Raw genomic sequence first — 13,054 nt, forward strand, 5'->3', positions numbered from 1 at the left:
TTTTATTAAAAGGATAACAAGGAAACATAAACTTATTTATATTAACGTATATTTGCTAAGATTTCACTAAACTAATTGATGATGGAAAAATGCAATGATCAAGTTAGAGTCATTGCACCTGTAAAGCAATAGGTGCAAAGATCAAAGCTCAAAATTATTACAGTTGGTAAGCATAACAAATTATAAAATTAGAATTAAAAGGAATTGCTTTGTTTCAGTTTTTGGGACAATTTAGGGAAGAGGTTATTTATTTTCATTTGGCTTGGGGGAGACCTGGACAGCTCAGAAAAGTTGTATGTGATCATGGAATCATAGAATCATGGAATCATAAAATCATAGAATCGTTAAGGTTGGAAAAGACCTCTAAGATCATCGAGTCCAACCGTCAGCTTACAGAGCTTATGCTTTTACCTTTTCCTGAAGGCTTGTGCATTCTCTTGAGCTCCTTTCATGTCACATGGTAAAATATCTTTGCTTCTCTGAAGCTATATATACATATCAGCTATATATTTTCTGCTTAAATCTTACTATTTAATGTTATTCACACTCTTTTTTATTATTCTTTCCATGAAAATAAAATAAAATTAAAAAAAAAAAAATGCTGCAGCCTTAATACTGAGGTACTGGCTTAATCACTCATAGTTGCAGTATTTGAAATTTACCATTTAATAAACAGGAAGTTACTGATCAATATGTTCTGAGCTCAGTGGTTTCTTCCAATAAACTATTTACTATGGTTTACGCGTAAGTATTTGTTATTCAGATCAAGTGGAAGAAGTCAGTGGACTTCCTCCACTTTATATTTAATTTGTATAACTGTTACTATTCATAAACTGGGTCCAGAAGACAGAGACTTCTATAGATCTCAAAACATGTACAACTTGTCTTGTCACTTTTCAGAAGGTCAAGTGTATGCTTTTTTGTCCTTCTTCCTTTGAAGGTTATTTCAAACAAGCAAAAAGCACCTCACTATTGAAAGAATGAAGGGATCATTTCCTTTTTGTATGATTCTTATTTTTTGTGTGTGTCATTCATTGTCCACACTTGTTGCTATGGAGAGAGTTACATACATTAATTCAATAGATGAATTAAGTTACACCACATCCGAGCAAAGCTAAAGGACACAAGAGCATGTATGCTGCCCATGCTTGATAGATCATAGGTCCACCTACTTCAGTAACCTTTTTTTTTATATTGGCCAAAATGCCAGATGCCTAGGGAATACTGTAAGAACAAGGCAGATATATATTGATGTCCCCCTCAGAACAGATTCCCCAGCATCAGCTATTGTGAATCAGGGACTCAAGTCCCTGTCTCTGTAGTTAGTACACCTAGATGGACTTTTTCTGTTTTATAAAATGATCTGTCAGATTTTACATTCTTCTCATAATTACAGCTTTCTAGGACAGCCCTACTTCATGTAATTTTTTAATACAAAGTCTGAGTTGTTATCTCCTAGACATATATCTTTAAAGGCTTCACTTATTATGTTGTCTCTTTGATTGCATCATCCTTATAATATTTTTACCATCTACAAATGTTGCATACAATAATATTACACATAAGTCTTATCTATTGACAAAATGTTGAGTAGCTTAAGTCTAAAGACCAGCTTTTATTAGACCTCTCTAGTAAAATCAGTTCTTCACTTACAATTAATTTTTCAGATAGTAGATTAACTGGTTCTTAATGGATTTAGTCTGAACTATATTTACATTTTAAATCAAAGTACCATGTATGCTAAACTAAGTGCTTCAGAAAATCCTATGTATATTGCATTTACAAAATTATTCATATTAACCATGCCTTTTTGCAACTGGCAAGTTTTGCATCTTAGGAAACAATGACCATTTTTTAATTCTTTTTGTTTGTTTGTTTGTTTGTTTAAAAATTCTACTGAGAAGCAGAATAATTCTTTAGTAATCCTTTAGTAGTGGATCTATGCAATCTAACTTCATGTTTAATTTGATAAAGGTGTCTAATCTCACCAGATTGTGTACAGTTAATCGAGAAAGACTGGTGTCTTCTAAAGGCAACTCCTTTCATACAAAAATAGATTCCACAGACTGGCTCAGTTACTAACAGCAGACAGATACTAGTTTCCTTCTATTGATTATAGAATGAAGCAAGACAACTTGCACTGAATAGACAACTAACTTTTCAACAGCTGAAGATCAGTGATATGAGTCTCATTCTTATTGTCAGGTATAGCTAAGGACTCAGAAACTTTGGGGCTTAACTACATAGCTTAGCCTATACCTGGGTACCAATAGGCTGCCACAGAACAATTAGTCACTAAAGAATGAATAGAGGAATAAACAGCTGACAAACTGTCTAATGCTGATAATGTTCCACATACAGCTTCCTAGAGTTAGTCACTGATCATATAAAATCATTCAAATCTTGACAACCAGGCACTGCATATGTGAATCTGAGAAGATATCAGCAATCTGATTAATCTATCCTGAACATTCTCCTTAAATTAATCCTTATAATTTTGGTTTCTAAGAGATCAGCTCATTTCTTTGTTTTCCTGAAAACAAGTTTAGAGGTATAGATTATCACCTGTAGTATAAAATTCTTACGGTTCTCTGGCTACAACAACCAGCCAGGAAAAAGAAGAGTCAGATTCAACTCCTTTCTGTACCTTTTTGCCGTGTGGTCATCCTCTTCATTTCAGAGAATATAGCTCTTTTTTGCTGTTCCTTTTTCCTCCATAACCAGTGAACACTGATTTGTTTGATATGATTTGCATAATACCAAGCTTTATCTATATTAGTAGAGAATATTGTAACCCAGGATACTGTTAACTCCATATCCCCATAACTTCAGTAACTAGTTATCTCATTGAAGATAAAGTTCTTGCTTCCGCAGAATCCAAGAGGAAAAGGACTAGGATGAGGACGCTGGCCAGGGTGCTAATCGGACCATCTATGGAATACTAGTGACAAGGTTTACAGATGCAAATAATTTATTTCTCAAGATGTCTTACACAATAACTCTGCTTATCAGGAAAAGAGCGAGAGTTGTTGTTTCAGAACAGAGTCTGCCTTTCCTTCAAGGAATCCTGCCCTCATCTCCTCTTTCATGCAACTTCTCCTTACCAAATCCATCAGTGCCCTTACTGCTGTGGGTATTTCTTAGCTGTAAAGAAAGTTACTGTAGAGGGACAGCCTGCTGTCTAGGATTACAAATTACAGCAGCATCCTTATTCTAACCCGAGGTCGTCTGCACTAGACAGACCACTCATCATAGGCCCTGACAGTGTTGTTTCTCAGAGGTCTTTCTGTTTCAGTCTAGTGTCAAATGTTTGTAACACACTGTGGAACGGTGGATGCATCCTTTTAAGTATGCCTCACTGCATTGACATTTCCATTTTTGCATATATTTTATGTTGTTATTTATGTTGTTCTTTGAAAGATGTGTCAGCCTCTTCTTCCTATCTGAAAATATTAGTATCCATAATTAACTCAAATAGGATCATTCACTGTCACTCTGTTCATTTATTTTACTTTCTTAGAGTCCAGCCCTGAAGGTAAAATTTCCTAGTTTGAAGTCAAATCATTCTTATCTGGGGCCAGATTTTGCTAGTTCTATTTAGGTTACCTTACGTCTTATCTCACCATATTCTATTGATGGAGGGAGAAAAATAAAGCTATGAAGCCTTAATAAAAAGGCTTGTCATCAAAAGAATACACTTCCTTTCAAAGCTGGCCATAACTAACAATTAAAATAGTGCTGTGTTTAAAACATGCCTGTCTGTCAGTCTCTAAAGTTATTTCTAGCCCTATTCAATAAAATCACAGATTAACAGTAAACATTAACTGACTCTATTTGTAAAAAATATGTAAAATACAATTTGGTGTTTACCCTTTCTCTGCATGCATAATTCCAGCCCTCTGGTTTAAGTTTGTTTTACGACAGTAATGATACCCAGCATGGTGTCAGTAAAAGACCAACACATTCTTGCAATCAAGATATATCTGGAAGGTTTGGCAATGTTCTTTTCTAAACATATTTTCATAGGTGCTCTGCATTTTAAATGACCTTTTTTGGTAACTGGAGCACTGCAAAATATTCCTGTGACCTTTCAGATGTGCAGCTTGCAAAGTCCCTGAAGTGATGCAGCAATAGCCCTTGCACTGTTACAAATCTGCTTTGCAATTATAATGCTATCTATCTGTGTACACAATGCATTTGAACTGTTGTCAAATCTACCTCACAGTTTTCTAGAATGCCTGTTAAATCAGAAATGTTCCACAGTCCTGCAATTACTTAGATGTGTTTTTTTTTCTCATGGTGCTAAATTAGCTGATTCTTAAAACATTGATTTAGACCCTTAGGGTTGGACGCAGATCTAACCCACGCTTGTTGAAAACTGAATTATAGATTAAGCTCTCCCTCATACTGGAAGAGAACAGCTTAGATGTTCAAAGAAAAGTTGGTGACCTATCCATTTTTAAATTGAAAATTTTACTTCTTAGCACTCCTAGAGTTGCATAATACTTAAGGCACTCTAAGTTGGACAAAGTTAGCAACAAAAATATTTGAGCAGGCTGTCTTCTACAGAATTCAAAATTACCTTTTATGCAATTTGTCATATAATTAGTAATAGTAACGTTAGTACAATTCAGAAAATCATACCTTGTATTCTATAAAACAAAACTGCCAGTCATGATAAAGGACTTTATTTGTCGTTCTAAATTTTCAATAACTGCAGGCACTTTGAAAAAAAAAAAAGGAAGATCTAACAGAATACTCTAATGGAATATTGCTAACATTCTTTTAAAATTAAGTGCCTTGGCATATTTTCTCATTTACAATGTATTTGAATGTAGTTAATATATTTATTAATATTTTACTAGCAATATTCAAAATCAAAAGATATAAAGTATGTTTAAAGTAGGTAGGAAAGTAAATTTCAGTGCAAAATTATTATATAGATAATTGGATAACATGAACATAAGTCATTATCACAATGAGATGTGACTGCCTCATGTTTAAGAAAAAGTATTTACAAATTGCACTTTTTGTGTACATGTTCAATTTATGCAGTATTAGGAACACAGAAGTAATTAAAGAGATATAAAGTGGAGAATTCTATCATTTGATGACACAATAACATTAAAGATAAGGAATATGGGAAAGGAAAGCCATATAGGAAAGGAAATTTGTGTCTCAAGAAAGAAAGATCCTGTATTTCCAAAAAGAAATGGCCAGATATGTAAGTGAATGATCAATGAATTAGAAGTGAGAGAGAATTTGGCAATTGCCAGAATTTCAGTTTGCCTGAAATTGTCACAAACTTGTAAGGGTGGTTCCTCAGCTCATGTGAGCTCCATGTCAGACTCCTAATAATCAAGTAATATAACTTACATTTTGTAAAAGTTCTCAAAATTGTGATTTTTTGGAGAGCTTTCAGTTCAAGGGACAAACTCTGAGCATTAGATTGTACTGAGATAATCACTGTACAGGAAGAAATAGATAATTGGGATGAGTTTCTTTTTTATGTTCCCTTTTAGGTCAGATTTGCAGCATATCCTTCATGTCATTGTACCGTAGTTCTTCCAACAGTAGAAGAATTAGGGTGGGGTTTTTTTTGCAAGAAAACAAGTACTGGAGACAGTAGCTGGATCCTTCCTTTTTTTTTCCTTAATCTACAGGTTAACCTATGAATAGATTTACTGCAATATGAACAATCCTTGCAGGATAAAGGAGACAGGGAAGGGGGCTGTTCTGTCACTCTCTGCTACTTCATGACCTCCAGGTTAACATTACCAGTATGTTAATTTCCACAAAATTAATTCATTACGTGGGGACTTTTAAGCAGAGTTTATATGAAATAAAGACAAAAGCTTAACTGACTGGGACTGGGTAGGGAAATATCATGTGCAAATGGAAAATAACATTGAATTTTTGTTGGAAAGAAATGTATGGAACAATGACACTGGGCAGCCCTTATGGGTATGAGTTCCCTCATACAAAACACTTACCACATAAGTTGTATTTACACTGTGTAGCAATTCTTGTGTTCATCTCAAGGAACGGGTAACGCTAAAGCAAAATATTAAGCCACAGCAAAGAAGTGCCATCTTAGTGCTGCAGTGCCATCTTAGCACAATGCTAGACCTAGACTAATTAGCTCTGCAGAGGATAACCTGTCCTTAGAAGGACCATGCTATCATATCTATATTTTGTCTGGGACCCAAACATTGACTTAAGTAGATAGTTCAGAGGAAGCTGTACGTTTCATTATTCAGTGTAGATATGAATTACCTTGTTGCATTTATATGTATTCCACTGGTGGAAGCCTTCAAAAATCAGACCACAATGCAAACATGAAAGGATTTATGTAAGGTCTTGTAAGAAAAGACTTAAAACAGAACACGTGGAAATACGAAGTGAATTGTGTCCACATACATCATGGTGAACTTCAGCAGATCATTTTTTGTTTCCTGCAAGCAAAAAAGTCATATTCAAAGTAATGAACTTATGGGTAGCTGGGCAATAATGTGTTTATCCTGTGGCTGTCATGATCAAGGACAGCACTCTGGATTTGTGCATTCTTCCACTGATCTTTGATCACAGATTCATACTTCCACGCATGCTTTTAGGTAAAGCAATGGCAGCATTAGTTAACTAACTTGATATATCACGTTGTTGGGCTTCTAGTCTAGAAATTAATGAGTACTTCTCAAAGTGAAATGCTCAAAGCGAAATGCTCATGGACAGATCTGCTAAGCTATTTTTTTAAAACCATTTTAATAAATCAGAAAAAGGATCCAGTAACTGTATATGTTTTATCTATACAAAAAAGCTCATAAACTTTTCCCATATATATTGGATTTATTATATTTCTCCAAAGCAATTTGAAAGGCACTGAATTATACTCCCTTTCAGGTTCTGAAAGAACTTTAGTAATAAAAGCAGAAAAGTTGCTGCTTTTATTCATTTTCTTATAGATTTATAGGAAAACTGAAAACTGCTTTGATGTCTTTCACATTCCCTTGCCAGTAAAAAAAAAAAAAAAAGAGAGAGAGAGAAAAGAAAAAAGAACTTCTATTAAATTTAACAACACTCTCCTCCTCTCCCTCCAACTTCAAACCTCATTTATCTTTTATGAGCCCTGGGCATCTTGCCATAATAAAACTGTGCATAATACTAGAATTCTATAATAATTTAGCAGTTTCTTCTTTTTTTACCCTATCAACTCACTGTGGCATCGATCCTGCCATTTAAGAAGTTGGTTTGAATGGGTAAACACTTTAAACAATACAGCATGTAGTTCAATATGCAAAGCACTGAATTTGGTCAATTAAGGTACCCAGTTTTCAGAGGGATTGCTAGCTCCACTTGCTGCTAATAGCATTCCTTGCAGCTTAGCTTTGCTTAAAAATAGAAACTGGGATTTACATCCTTTCAGGAGTTGTGGGAAGAAGAGAAAATATTAACATATATTAGAAAATGTATAAACATGTAACACATCCTTGAATTCAGTAGAATTTTTTGGTTATTGATTTCCATGGGATGGTTTTCCAGGATAAAATTATGAATTTCTAGTGAATCAAAGAACTTCTTATTATATCTCTAATATTCTGTAGGTCTTTCTCATAAGACTTAATAATATTTCTACTGAGGTCTTAATTTTTTCAGATTTCCGAGATCGATCATGACCCTTTTTAACATCTAATCCTACTTTCTGTTCATTTAAAGGCATTCCATTTTCTCTGAGAGGCTGATCCAATGAAGCCAAGGACAAAACTATTGTTGATTTTGTTTGAGTTGAACCAAACTATTAAAGGGGAGTTTTCTGCAAAATATTTCCAGTGAACATTTCCCTGTAATTGCCTTTTTTGCCAGGGACTATACCTGGAGTTAGATTCTTATATCTACACCATGGTGTTTAATGTTAGGTGACATGAATCCCTCCCATACTGTCAGTTTCACTTTAACACAAACACAAAATTTTTGCCATCCTTTCAACTGAAGTACAGTATAATTCACTGAAACATTTGTAAGCAACATAAAAATCTGTTTTCTAGACTGAAGTATAAATGTAAATGGTACCTGCATTCATACTGCTCAAATGCTATTCGAAGGAAGCAAGAGCTATATCTGAAGACATACTGGATACTGTCCTGGGAATTTTGAGCTGTAAATGTCACCAGTAATCCAATATTGAACTCCTGCATTCATCATCATCAGAGTTAAAAAATATGAAAAAGAAAATAATTAGTATAATACCTCAGACATACTTCTCTTGCAAATGTTGAATGTATAGTTTTGAGGGCACAATCAGGGTAGTGGCTGACAGAGTCAATCATCTCCATTACCTGCTTCCTTTTGCAGGTGAATAGAGGGAAAATGATAAATTGGAGATTGCAAACAGAGTAGAGTTTGGTACTTAAGATTGCAGAGCCAGAGAGGAAGTAAGGGAACGAGACTTGGCGGGGGGGAGAGTCAGGTCTTCTGTGTAGATTTCTTCTTAAAGACATTACTCTCTGAAGAAAACACCTAATCTTTGAGCCTTGGTTTTTTGAGTCAGCCCACCAGCATGCACAATGAATGTGTTAACATTAATATATAATATGCAACTAAATTCCAATACTGACAGAAAATGTATATACGAATTCTAAGGAATTTTCTTTAATACATGGGCTTTTTGAAACTTCTTCAGTATTTTATTTCCAAAGTTCGTAAAATCTCTGTTTTAAAACTGTGAAAGTGAAGCCAATTAATCACAGGGTGCACTGCAGCATATAATGAAAGAGACATGAGATTTTATATCAATCTTTTTTGTTTGTCAAAGATTTGAGCAGTGATGGTAAATTGTCTCACGGAAAGAAGTTAACAGAAGTTTAAAGAGGAAGTCTGGTCTGGCAAATAAGGTGTTAATCTGAGAAATGTGATATCTAGGTTAAGTTCCCTGATGTGCTGTAGACTTTCTCTGTGACCTTGAACAAATCACCTAGTGGAATTTTTCTTGCCTGTCTATAGTGATCTGAAAACCAGGCAGGCAGACCAGCCAAGTTACCTAGATTAATCTAGATATATCTAATCACTGGAGGACGATGCAAGCAGGCAACTGCTTCCACCTATTTTAGGATAGGATGAATCACCTTTAGAGATAATGTCTCTCTCCTACAAGTAGTTTGGACTAGATGCTTGAAGTGAGGTGAGACTTATCCCACTTTTAATCTTCCTATGCTTCAATTCTCCCCACACCTGTAAAATGAGCATAATGACATTTCCTTTCCTTTTTAGGCTATTATGAAAAGAGTAAAGTGTTCAGCATTAAAATACTGTAAGAATAAGGTGATAAAAGTACCACAGATACATATAAGACTGGTCTTTATAACTTCAGTCACAGTATTTTGCTAAACTCAATTCTAGCACTCTTAAAATCAACTTTAATCAGAATGCTATCCTGATTGCCATCTGGTTGAGTTCCTATTAGTCATTCAGAGACCAACACTTGGCACTAAATTGTTGAGGAGAAAAAGAAAGACATGCTATAAATAAATGCTAGTCAGCATTCAGGTGTTGGGAAATCTGATTTGTTACCGCCATGCATGGTACCTATCAGCAAACCTAGTTTTAAGTGCAACAGGTGTCTATCACTGAAAAAACTGACTTCTTTATTATAAATTATAAAAGAGACATGTCAGTCGTGAGTTTCTGCTCTTTGCTTGGAAGGAAGTTAAATAATTCATTTTTCGGCAATAGACAACAAATGACTGAAACCAGAAGAAATTTCAGACCAAGTTCTCAGCCAAGTCTTTCAAAATGAAGTGACATGTGGGTGATTTCTAGCAAGAAGACAACTTCCGTGCAGCAGCCTATGAATTGAAAAAAACCCTAGTTTTGTTTTGAGCAGGAGTCCTGTGGAATTTACTGATGTTCTTTGAATTTAGGGTGGCTTTTATTTGCAGTGCAAAGCTGTCAAGTCAATTTTACTTCTTTTTCTCACTGGGGGAATTGTCCTTTCTGTCAGAGGGCTGCATTTAAGACTGCTATGTGTCTCTCATGTGGATAGAAAACCTCTTCTGGACAGCAAGTCCATCAAGGTAGAGTAGCTGTATTAGAGAAAACTTCAAGGATAAATGCAGGTTAGTACCTGTCTTTATCCCTGAGGAGCATGTAAGTCTGATAGTTAGCGGTCAGCTTTACTGCAGGACAGAATGACTTAGGAAAATATCAGCTTTTGGATGGTTGGAATATTTTCTCTCCAAGGTTATCCACTGTAGTTTTCTCAGTGAAAGGGTATCATCCAAGACTGAGGTGTTTATTCAGTCATGGCATAAGTCCATGGCTTCAAGAGATTCCACAGAGGGGGTAGGCCTTTCAAATGCAAACTGAAAAAAGCCTGTGTTCTGAGTAGAACAGAATTTATGTGTTTTGTTTATTTACTACTTTGTATGGGTAAAAAAAAATCTTTTTCCTTCCCCCTTGCATACATGTGCTCATATCCAGGGCATCTTTTTAAAGAAACATCAGGTTTGAGTCTCCCCAGAGCACACTGGAAAGTGCTTGGATACATCATTATTTCAATTGGTCTTGAGTTGCTCTAGTTTTCAGATTACCTCTGAAAGTGAAGCCAATGACCTTTTTCTCACTCTGATACCATTTCTTTCATCCTCAGGATTGATTCCAAAATATTCCTGTTTTCTATGGAAATTATATAATGGTTGTGAGGCTTCCTAATATGCATCTTCCAAATTATTTCCCTTATAACAATTAAAACAGTCTAAATATTCCAAATCCTGTGAATCATTTATAATTTGAAAGTTGCCATCACCTTTCTGTGACTAGGCAGTGTGCTGGTTTTGGCTGGGATAGAGCTAATTTTCTTCATAGTAGCTAGTATGAGGCTATGTTTTGGATTTGTGCTGAAAACAGTGTGGATAACACAGGGATGTTTTAGTTATTGCTGAGCAGTGCTGACACAGAGTCAAGGCCTTTTCTGCTCCTCGCACCGCCCCACCAATGAGGAGGCTGGGGGCGCACAAGAAGTTGGGAGGGGAAACAGCTGGGACAGATGACCCCAACTGACCAAGGGGATATTCCATACCATATAGAATCATAGAATCATAGAACCATTAAGGTTGGAAAAGACCTCTAAGATCATCGAGTCCAACTGTCAACCCAACACCACCATGCCCACTACACCATGTCCCTAAGCGCCTCATCTACACGTCTTTTAAATACTTCCAGGGATGGAGACTCAACCACTTCCCTGGGTGTGGGAAGCCTGTTCCAAGGCCTGACCACTCTTTCAGTAAAGAAATTTCTCCTAATGTCCAGCCTAAACCTCTCTTGGCGCAACTTGAGGCCATGCTCAGCATATAAAGCTGGGGGAAGAAAAAGGAAGTGGGGGACGTTCGGAGTGATGGTGTTTGTCTTCCCAAGTAACCATTACGCGTGATGGAGCTCTGCTTTCCTGGAGATGGCTGAACACCTGCCTGCCGCTGGGAAGCAGTGAATGAATTTCATGTTTTGCTTTGCTTGCACGCACAGCTTTTGCTTTCCCTATTAAACTGTCTTTATCTCAACCCATGAGTTTTCTCACTTTTGCCCTTCCGATTCTCTCCCCATCCCACCGGGGGGGGAGTGAGTGAGCAACTCTGTGGTGCTTAGCTGCTGGCTGGGGTTAAACCACAACAGGCAGTTGATTTCTCCAGTAAGTAGAAGGCAATATGATTTTGATTTTAATTCTTTGCAGTGGTGTTCATATAGTTCAAAAGTCTGGAACTGTATTCATGGTTACCACATTTCAGTTTGCAACAAGGAAGATTCTACTTTAGAAAAGGAAAACCAGTGTCAGAAGAAATGTATAAAATGACACTTTTACACTGAAGTATAACTACCTAGTGTATATTGTACTTCCTGCTCTGCTCTGTAAGTCACTTATAACAGCTTGGATCCATTTAGGAATATGTTCAATGTGGTCTAATATACCTCATATCTTAATTTGTCCTTTAAATTATGGGAAGAATAACAGCCCTCAAAACACTGGGGTTGATTCATTAGGTGGATTATCCTTTTTTTATAAACAAGAATAAAGAGGATGTGAATAAGCTTTAAATTGCCTGAGGCTGACACTGATGTTTCCACATGCGTATATTCCCTCGTAATAACTTTCTGCTTCATACTAACCCAGCAGCTGGAATAAAACTTATTAGAACAAACTGTGGTCTCCCAGGAACCTTCAGCTTCTCAAGTCAATGGATTAATGTTATACAAATAGCTTGATATTCTTATTTAGTCAGTTTGTCCGTATCAGTTTTTAGTACAGCACCATCTCTGGTCTAGTCTCTCTCCAGGCTGAGCCCATCAATATATGCCGTATCTGGTTGTTGCTTGGATTCATTTTTATGCTTTATATCTTTGTGCCATATCAATGCAAAGCAAATTAAGCAAGATACAGCATGCATATTCCCAAAAGGAATACAAGTAAAATGAACTAACGTAGGTTGCCAGCCTTACTGTAGTACTGCCAACATCAGCCACTCTGCTGGAGAAAGAATATCCTGCTATATTAAGGTAATGTCAACCTGATGAATATGTTGATACAATAATCTTTATTTTTTATCTCTTTCATTCCTGTACTGTGAATAGGTTTTGCAGCTGATACACTTTTCTCCTGCAAACAAGAAACACTTCTCAGTTCCTCACTCCATTACTAATCCTATTTTTCCTAACTTCTCTAAATTTATATCGGTTTCTAAAATGCCTTTAGTATTGATTACATTTGTTAGTTAGGAAGGATTACAGTGCAAGGTGGCATCTGCTATTGCTTTCTGAACCTCTTTTTGTATAATGTAGGCTGAGTCGGCCCACAGTCAATGACAGCTATCAGGAGCTAAGATCTTTGACAATTATTTACATGGAAATAGCATAAATTAGAGCAGCAAAAACCAGATAAAACTCAGCCTGCTTTTACCAGTAGAGTATTGATTTTGCTGTGGCTCTAACATATTGCTTTCCTTTCCTTGATACAACTTTTCCTGCCCCAACATGTAGCACAAACGTGGCAGACCAGAAAAAAACATTT

The sequence above is a fragment of the Calonectris borealis genome, chromosome 5, assembly GCF_964195595.1.
Source record: "Calonectris borealis chromosome 5, bCalBor7.hap1.2, whole genome shotgun sequence".
Classification (NCBI taxonomy): Eukaryota; Metazoa; Chordata; class Aves; order Procellariiformes; family Procellariidae; genus Calonectris; species Calonectris borealis.